We start from the raw sequence: 10473 nt of genomic DNA on the forward strand, positions 1-10473 counted from the left end.
CTCTTCTAGTCTTTGTGTAAGTGACAACTTGCAAATGAGCTCTTCTTTAATAATTTCACTTAGACATCATCACCCTATGCCTAGCTCACCCTTATCATTTATGTTTTCTCCATGAATGCATCATCATTCGACATACTGTATGTTGCTTATACCTCCTTTTAATGTTGGCTGTATAATTGTATTGTTATAACTTTGTTATATCTTGTATTGTTGTATCTTTGGCATTCACACTACTGCCTGGCTCATAGTAGATGCTCAACATGTGTGGCCTAATTTGAGTAGATGGCTGAATGAATGGATGAATTGAGGAGTGTTACTGCATCCCTAGAATTGTACAAATGGATCCTGGGGCTACAAAGTCAGAAGAGCAGGCTCTCTGCTTTGAAAGTGATTGTAAAGGCAGAGAAGTAAAACAACAGTTCCCAGACATTGTGATTAGTGTGCTGCTTGGTGTCATGGTAAGTGTAAGGGGTGGGGGGTCTCTGTGGAAAACAGAGGAGGACTTTTACCTTTGGCTGGGTTAGTACATGAAAGGCTCAAAGATGACTTCCTCAAATGAGTAAGGTCTAACCTGGAACACGGGTTGAAATTAATTGGATATTAAAGGGAAAAGTAGCTCTGATCTAATGAGAATATTGGGTAAGCACAGCTTCACTTTGAGAGACTGAATATGGTGATTAATTAACCCAAAGTATCAACCTCTCTTTATGTGTATCTCTTATCATGTATGGTTCTTATCAAGCAGTCAAGGAGAGTCTAGCTGTCAGAGCTGTGATAGGGGATAACTTCGAAAGCCCAACATATGAAAAAGAGGCCTTAGATTTGAAATTCAAATGTAAAAGTAGATGCAATGAGAAGTCTATCCAGAATTACATTTTCTTGTCCTGAAGAATACACTGGGAATGTTTATGCATACTTTGATACTGACATGATGCAATTATTTTAGAAAAAGCAACCTGTATACTTTTTAATGTCAAGATGATAGTAACATCAGCTATGTAGGAAAAAAAAATCATCTAATTTGAGCCTGTGATGTGCTGGATTCAGCTATTTGATGAGAACCAATTCTCACATTTTTCAGCAATAGATACCACATACTGCTTTTAAATGTCCATCATTTAAAAATTAAATTATACAATATTTGGTTATAGATTAAATGTTTGTGTTTTCCAAAAATTTATATGTTGAAACCTAGTCATCAGTATGGAGGTATTTGAAGGTGGGGCCTCTGGAAGCTGAATAGTTTTTGAGATTGGAACCCTCATGTATGGTATTAGTGGCCTTATAAAGAGATTGTAGAAAGCCCTTTTATCCTTCCTGACATATGAAGACACACTAGAAGATGTCATCTGTGAATGACACTATGAATTGACACTGAATCTGCCAATGTCTTGATCTTGGATTTCCCAGCATCCAGAACAGTGGAGAGTACATTCTGTTGTTCATAAACCAATCAGACTTTGGTATTTTGTTTTAGCCATCTGAACAGGTTAAGACAATTTTCAATTGCATAAATCATGTTAAAACAAAGTGATGGATACTCTTAATATTTCCTACTGTTTTTTGAAAGAAATTTTCATTAACCACATAGGTGTTCATGTTCCTTGGAAGTAGAAAAGACCCTAGCTCTCTTGTTCTCAAGCTGCCAAGAAACAAATATAAAAATTAAACTGACGTTTCCCAATACCATGGCCCTCAGGAGGCACAGGTGTTGGTGTTATCTTTTTTCCTCATTGAGTTTATTGGTACATTTTAGGTATACAGTATAGTTACATTCATTATTGGGATATTGTACCTTTACATGACAGGTCTTGGCTCTCATTTTTTTCCCTTGTCCCTGCCCTGGAGGCTCGTCAAGCTGTGCAAAAACAATTGGCTAAGTACAAAAAACTGACAGAGAAACTCCAGGTAATCTCAGAGAGTGAGGGCGAGGAGAGGGGTGCCAAAGAGGAAGACTCTCTTGTCCTTGATGTAGTGAATGAAATACAGATGTGTGCAGATGGGCCAAATCCTTGGATATTTAGGAATTGTAACAGTAATGCAAAAAAGGGTGAAATCCAGACATACCCTGTACAAGTATCTGAGCCTGTTGTCCAGAAGTTTTCTAAAAGTGAGGAAGAAGAAAGATCAGTAGCAGAGGAAGAAATTTTGTTGGAAGAATTTGAGGAAAGACAATCCTTTCAAAAAAGATCAACCAGGAAACTAAACCAGTGGGCAGCCAAGAAATAAAAGATTCTAGCAGCCAGGACATATTATCCAAATTGAGGGCATTGAATCAGAAACTCAACAAGGAAAACCATCACTCCAGGGAGCAAACAGTGAGTCAGGCAGGGACTATTCTCCAGGGCCAGAGAGAGAGGAAAGTGCCCTAGAAGAAGAGGAATCTCTGTTGCTTCAGAGGCCAGAGAGAATACAAATTCTGGAAGGACTAGAAGCTCTGGGCAAAGAAGGGCATTTTCAAAATAAGGAGCTTCCCAGACCTTTGTTGAAATGGGAGCAAATGAAAAGGAATCCCAATAACCAGACTGATGCCCCTAAAGGGCAGAAAAAGGAGCAAATGATCTCCAGAACTTCCTAATTACAAAATCTCCTACTTGTTTTACTAGAATTAACTATTTGCTTTTGAGAAATTTTCATTCTATTGTATTTGTAGAGCTGAAATACTCATCCGTGGTTGGAATATTTTGAACATGGAAAGAGGCAAATGCTAGGACACAGTCCCCTCATCCTAGACCAAAGAGATACTCATTAAATATTGTCTGCCACACCACTACTTTAGGCTCAAAAGCCTATTTTTGTTTTTTCTTGGTACCAGGAATCGAACATGGTTCCTTGACACTTGCTAGGCAGCTGGTGGCACCACTAAGTTAAATCCTCGACCCTCAGAGGCTAAATAAATTGAGGCATCTATCATCAATCAATACTTCTCAAGTAATTTTTTTTTTACCTTTTGCTACTTTCCTGTAGCAGAGTTCTAAAGTCTCCCCCAACCTCTCTTGCCACCTGGTACAGTTATATGACCTAGGAAGGAGGTGCTGCTTAGAGTCCATGTATCTGGTAGGGTTGAAGGAAGACAGCAGAGGGATAAGAAGATACAGCTGCCCCTGTGGTGGCCTTCTGTATCCTGCATGTAGTAAGAGCTGTTTGTGCTTCACCTTCAGAGAACTGACAGTGATCCTGCTACTCATCCCCACAGCTCAGCTTCGGTTTGATTTTCTGGCTGTGGGCTACTGGAGATCCTGTGATCTTCCTATTGAATCAATTTATCTTCCGCTTAAAATACCCAGATGGACCCTGAAGTTTGAAACAAAGAATATGCTTTACGTCAGTAGTTAATTTCCACACATGAATTAAACTATAAAGTATTTAAATTTTGACAATGTAGAAAGAATGCAATTAGATGGCACACATCAAAATAATTACTATTGTTCTATTTATGTTTCTATAACAAAGCTGGAAATTATAGGAGTATGTATTATCTGTAACTCATTGCTACTAAATTTGATCTTTTTCTATGTCTATGCAGTACGTATTTTAATAAGAGCAGGCTCACACTGTTTATATTGCATTATACTACATCAGCATCATTAGTTATATATACTTAACAAGCTTTTACCTATATATATATATCTTTCTGAACCAAAATTGAATGCATTTCTCAATGTAGCTATATCTTATATGAATATTTTCTTTGAATCGGTTTCCTCTGAAGTTTTTTGTTAAGATACATTTCTAATTTTTGGAGAGATAGTCCAACATCCTGGAACAAGCCAGGGATCTATAATGTATTCATTAAGTCATTTATTGAATTAATGATTATTGATTTAATATCTTCCATATTCAAGATACTGTTGTAAGTGCTGAAGATATGGCAGTGGGTACATAGGCAAAAATCACTGCCCTCAAACAACATATTCTTTGAGGAAGGGGATGAACAATATAGCTCATGAATAAATAATTGCCTAATATGGTACAGGTGAAAAGACCATGGAGAAAAATAAAGTTTGGAGAATGCTGGGGGTTGAGGAGATACGTATAATTCTAAAGAGGATAGTTACAGAAGGACTCATTTGTAGTGTGACAAAGGAGCTAGTACTTAGACCCAAGCTTCCAAGTCTTGGGAAGAGCCTTCCAGGAAGAAGAGCTAATGGAAAGGCTAATTTGTAGACCATTGGAGACCGGTGTGTCTGAAGTAGAACGAACCAGGGAAAGCGCAGAGGAGATGAAAGTGAAAGAGGTAAGAGAGAATTTAAGTCATTTACGATTCTGCACTACCTAAAGAAGTATGGCTTTCACAACTGAGTGAAACAGGAGCCACTTGGTTATTGTGAGCAAAGAGAAAACGTGATTTAATCTTATATTTTAAAGTTATGACTCCAGTTTATAGAGGACATCTAATGCTAACTTATACAGAGAGATTCGCCAAGAAAAACTTGGAGCCAAATCATTTCTACTGAAATTACTTTCAATAGATTTTTAAAATATGGTAATAGGCAAAATTAAAGACAAAGGAAAAGGAGAGAGAGAGAGAAATAGAGAAAATGGGGGAAGATCTGATTGTTGCTATTCAGTGTTGTTTGTGAACTAAGAACGCTGGCATCTCCTGGATCATGTTAGTAATGGAGATTCTCAGGCCCACATCAGACCTTCTAAATCTGACTCTGCCTTTTCCAAGATCCCCAGATGATTGATCTGAATAACACATTTAGGTAAACAGTGTATATCGAAGGGGAACTTCAGAGAAAAACTTGTGAGACTCTTCAGCGCTTTTATACTCTTTTAGTAAGACTTGAAAATTGCATAGATGATAGTTGTTATCAGTGGAGATGGTGAGAAGAATCAGTGGGATTTAAGAGAAAGGACAACCCCAAAGGAAGTGTGGACTCTTGACTCTCTTAACTGAGATGAGAAAGAAAACAAATGGGACTTACATGGTCAAATTATTCTTGAGATGTGTGATGGATAATCTTACGTGTCAATTTGGAAGTTGTCTTTGGGTATTAATATTTAGTTGGTGAGCATTTGGCAAAGTAGATTGACCTTTATAATGTGAATAGGCCTCATCGAATTAGGTGAAGGCCCAGATAGAACAAAGACTTTCAAGGTAAGAGGAGATTGATTCTCTAATAGACTGTTGAAGTCAGGGTTGGTGAGGATATACATTTAATAATTTTATAATATTTATTCAAAAAATCAAATGCAGAGGAATGCAAGAGATCTATCCACATGATAAAGACCCAAAGAATTCAGCTGAGGCCTGATCCCACAGCAGTGTCCTCAATAAGTCCAGCCAAAAGTCTAAAGCCCATGAGTCCAGCCAAAGGCTTGGAGTCCAAAGCAGTGTCTCATTTAAGTCCGTATCTAGGATCTGCACCAGGAAGGTCCAAGGGCCAGTGGTGGAAGCTAGAAAACCTGCACCAGTGGAGTGAAGAATCTGTGCCACCAGGGTGAGGAATCTGCACTAGAGCCAGAGCCAGGAAGTAGCACTCAAGGCAAAGACCAGAGCTCCCCTGAAGAAAATAGCAGTCATCCCCAGTGACAATGAGGACCTAAGCTCCTCTGACAATGAGAACAGTTCATGTCAAGAAAGGGCAAATTTCTCCAGGAAAATCAGTAGCATGCAATCTTCTCTTCCAGTTCTCTATGATGCCATTGGTAACAATCCTCAGGTGGGTCTTCCACACCCAGAACTACGCTGACTCAGTTCAGCTGGGTGTTTCACGTTGACCGTTAGTTCGTTAATCCACCACACAGACCGTCACCTCAAACTGGAAGCACTCTTGGCTTTTCTGGGTCTCTAGGCTGCTAGTCTTTGGACTGGATCTGTACCTTTGGTTCTTCTGGCTCAATGTTACTTGTCCACAGCACAGAATCAGACTGGGTAGCCTCCATAACTCCATGAGCCTACTCCTTATTCCTATTGGCTATGCTTTCTCTGAGAAACCCAAATTAACATAAGACATTACGTATTATTTAATACCAGCCTGAAGATATGAAATTGAGAATCATATATAGTCTATATAACATGTAATCTAAACTTAAATTCATCAAGTTAAATAAAATCACTAAAGAAGTAAGACAGAAGAAGAGAGGAAGCCAGAAACCCAAACTTCAGGGGCTCTGATATGGAAAGAAGTCAGACAGAAAAGAAACAAGCAAGGGGTGAAAAGGAGGAGCCAGGGAAGGAGTGGGAAGAACCCAGGTAATGTGATAGTCTAGGAGCCAACAAAAACAGTGTTTCAACAAAGAGGTTGTGATTAGTGTTTCTCATGTTACTAATTATTTAAGAAAAAGTGAGTATTGAAAGTTAGATCAATGAGATTTCAATTACCTTGCTTGATAAGAGGAATATCTATAGGGCGGTGATTTAAAAATCTGACTGAAATTAGTGTAGACTAGGAGAATGGGTGATAAATAACTAGATAGTTAAATATGTATGTTGGAATAATTTTTTATTTTTAAAAATAGATTATTTTATAGCAGTTTCAGGTACACTAGAAATATTGAGTGGACAATAGAGTTTCTTTATGTCTTACCTCTTACACAGTTTTCTCTATTATTAACATTTTTAATTAATGCAGTGCATTAATATGATTGATCAGTAAATATTGATATACTATTTTTAATTAACATCCATATTTTACCCTGGAGTTCACTTTTTGGTTTATACCATTACGTGGGTTTCAACAAATCAATAATGTTATGAATCAAACATTATAGTCTAATTTTTGAATCACAGGTCAACTGCTTACTAGCTGTGTGATCTTGGGCAAATTACTTAAACCGAGTCTTTAAATTGTTATGGTTAAATAAGTTAACATAAACAAAAATACCTAGCATATGCACTGGTAGCTGTTAAATGCTAATTCCCTTCTTTTTTTGAATAGAAGCCAAAAATATAGCTGAATAAGGATAGTTTTATTAACATGTAATTTTACAATTTTGTCATAACATACTTGTTTCCTTACTAATTAACAAATTTTTAAAGATTCAGAACATGTATTTTCTATAAGTAACTGTCTCACTACTATAAATGTTAGTGTTAGGTCCAGATGACCCTTTCAGTTCAGGTTGAGAAAGAGGCTAAGTCATCAGTTGATCTCTATGTGGGTCAGCTGTTTCTGCAATAAGAAAAATGGCCACATTGCCACAGATAACACAACTCACCACGCTGGTCATCCATCTCTCAGATGGACTGAAAGGGGCCTCAGCTTGAGAGTGCAGACTTCCTACTGCAATTTTGTCCCTTTCAGGTAAAAAGTACTATAAAGGTTTCAAGTAGTAGAACATATATTATGTAGAGTTTTTGGTAGAAAGTGTTTAAACATTGCATGGGAGGTTAATTAGATAAACTCTAAAGATCCTTTCAGCCTGATACCTCCACAAAATTTATTTAAAACCTTGTAAATGTGAGATTCTTGGGTTAGAGTCTGTAGTGTTAAGGTAGAAAATAATGGGCTGTTAAATCTACTTGAAAACTTGAAGTTTGATTGTTTTGATTAAAAAGTGAATGGTTTTATAAGTTCTTCTAAATGAATATTTTTGTGTGGCTTGGTTTTAAAGTTGTAACAATCCTTTATTTAATGGAATCAAAATTAAGTGTGATAAAAGTTAAGTGTTTTTGGAAAAATCTAGTTTGTTGAATGCTAATAATTAAGATAAATTGAACTGCATTAGTTTAATAAGAAAATAGAAGATGGACACATTTGTTTTCCTCAGCTCTTCTGAAAAATGGTTAATCATTACTTGTCTTTTTTTAATTTGGAGTGCAAGTGTGATAATAGTGGTTAGGCCTCAAAGTGACAATAAATGCTGGCAGGGAGATAGAATTAAGCAAGAGTGAGTATCCTAGTAGAGGTGACATGAAGAGCTCAGCATGGTTATGGCCCCATCCTCCAGACAGAGTCCACTGGATCAGCAGCAATTTGGGTAGCAGCACGATTTGGAGACAGTTCGAAACTGGACAAGGAGGGACAGAGTGGGCACAGGTTTCACGGCCATACTGATTAGAGTTTTATACAAAAACTTGGTGAGATTTAGAGTCAAGTTAACCACATCAAGAGCAATGAAAGTCAAGAATGTCAAGGTCAAAGAGTCATCAAAAAGAACTCAAAAGTAAGTAAGATCTGGCTAAACCAGGTTATTTTATTTTGACTGACTAACTGCTTTGGCTGCTAGGATAAAGCCCTCTATCGGGTAGTTCTTTATGGCCCTCATGTAGTTAAATTTCCATTCACTCAATTATTCATGCAACACGTACTTTCATGAGTTTTCGTATATCAGAGCACCACCATATGAATCTACCTAGTGTTTTTTCCTACATTCTCTTTTAAAAAATCTTAAATATATCTGTTCGAAAAGGAAATTTTATACCATGATTTTAAAAGGATAACATTTCACTACAAAAAGAAGGTAATTATAAACAAAAACATGTTATGAAATTATAGTTAACTGTGCTTGAACATTGGCTTGGCTCAGATATTGTTACCTTTTTTTGTGTGAGATCACTGTGGTGACAGATCATTGAAAAAGAGTAGGATCAAATTGAGTCTCCTCTAATAAGAACTCAGGAAAATGGAAAAGAGACAGTGATTTAAGATAGTATAAAAACTTGTCATATACTACCCAAGATCATCTCATGTATCCCTTCAAATCATCTTAAATACCACATTTGGAGAAAGACTATTATAGAGTAAAATTAGTAAAATCTGGGACAGCAATTTCTAAACATATAAACTTCTGGTCCTGTAGAAAGCACTGTTGTTGTTCTATACTGAAATATAAAAGACAATGTGAATTTTTCTCACTGTTAAATTTAATTTGCTTATGCTTATTGTGAGATTATGTTCTTACTTTTAAAAGTTTTATTTATGAAATGATGATAGAGGATTTTATCTAATTTTATATTGAAAACACAAATATTTATCCTTTCCCTCTGTTTTTGATTGGTCAATGCTACAATTTTAGGAAACCCAGGCCTACCCTTTTAACATAGAATGGCAGTAGATTCTCTACATATTCCCTATGCATTAGGTCTGCTTTGTATGTGTCTGAGAGATACAAAGATGAGGAAAAAAGACATGGTCCAAGGATAGTGGATATCTATGAGTGAGAATTCTTACGTGCAAGATGGTTTTGTCTTTCAGGAAGCTATGATGTCTGTTAGTGGATATCTATGAGTGAGAATTCTTACGTGCAAGATGGTTTTGTCTTTCAGGAAGCTATGACCAGAGTTTAACCAGAGTTAAAGGGGAATATCACATATCAGCATTTGAAGAGATGCATAGAGTTCACAGCCTTTAAAAGACTCTGATGCCCTGAACTTTGGTTTTGTTTTGTTTTGTTTTTTGGTACAGGGATCAAACTTGGGACCTTGGGCTTGTGAATCAGGCATGGTGCCACTGAGCTACAAAATCCCTGGCCAGGATGTTGGTCTCCTATATTTGTAAAGCTAAAGGCAGAGATGCTGATAAGAGAAATAATGACCAAAAACAAAACAAAACACAAAAAACAAATTTTACATTCCTCAAATTATATTTGCATAAAAATAAAAGCTACAGGGATTCTTAATTATAGCATTTAAAAATTGAAATCCAAAAGTACTGAGTGAGGTAATGTCAGTTGTGTTGGCATGAAGTTTGTTATAACAACTCCATTTTATCCTTTTAATTTTCATAGATTCTCTGTTTTCTCTTTCATTCCTGATTGAGTAATTTCTGTTTTCCTTGCCAGACTAGCTAAAGTTTGATCAAATTTGTTATCAAAGAACAATCTTTTAGTTTAATTTTTTTCTTTAATATTTTTTCTGTTTTCTATATGATTGAATTTTGCTCTGATCTCTATTATTTCCTGCCCTATACCTTCTTTTGGTTTGCCATTTAATGTTGTTATTTTTGCTTTGTATGTTTTGAAAGTCTGTTCTTAGGTGTATATATATTTGTAATTACCATATATGTACTCCTAAAATATTGTCTCATTAATATTAAATGTCTTTCTCTTTGTTTTAGTAATATTTGTTCTCTGAAATTATATCTTGTCTGATCTTAGTCATTCTCTTATGGTTATTATTTGCAGAATTTCTTTCTTCTAAATCTGTATACTGATTAGAGACAACATATATTGTGTCTTACTTACCTTTTTAACTAAATCTGACAATTTTACCTTTTGATCGGAATGTTCAATTTATATTTAAAGCAATCATACTCATTGAAATGTTGCATTCATATCTGGCATTTTTTCTTCTATATATCTTGTGTTTCTTATGAAATTTTATATTTATTGCTTTATTTTTATGCATTTAAAAGAAATCTAAAGAAAGCATAAAATGCCTATACTTAAAATAATTTATCCACATATTTATTATTTCTGATGCTCGTTATTTCTTCTGGTAGTTTCAAGTAACTGACTGGTGTGATTTCTTTCTATCCCAAAGAACTTTATTAGAATAAGAAAAATCTCCCAGCAAGGCATGGT

At 35.9% G+C, this 10473-nt stretch overlaps 1 pseudogene; it reads left to right on the top strand.

The window, feature by feature from the left end:
• The first annotated feature begins 338 nt into the window (after positions 1 to 338).
• Positions 339 to 2626, top strand: LOC104866301 (annotated as a pseudogene).
• Positions 2627 to 10473: the final 7847 nt, after the last annotated feature.

Source organism: Fukomys damarensis, unplaced genomic scaffold (genome assembly GCF_012274545.1).
Source record: "Fukomys damarensis isolate Sample0158 unplaced genomic scaffold, DMR_v1.0_HiC HiC_scaffold_24, whole genome shotgun sequence".
NCBI lineage: Eukaryota > Metazoa > Chordata > Mammalia > Rodentia > Bathyergidae > Fukomys > Fukomys damarensis.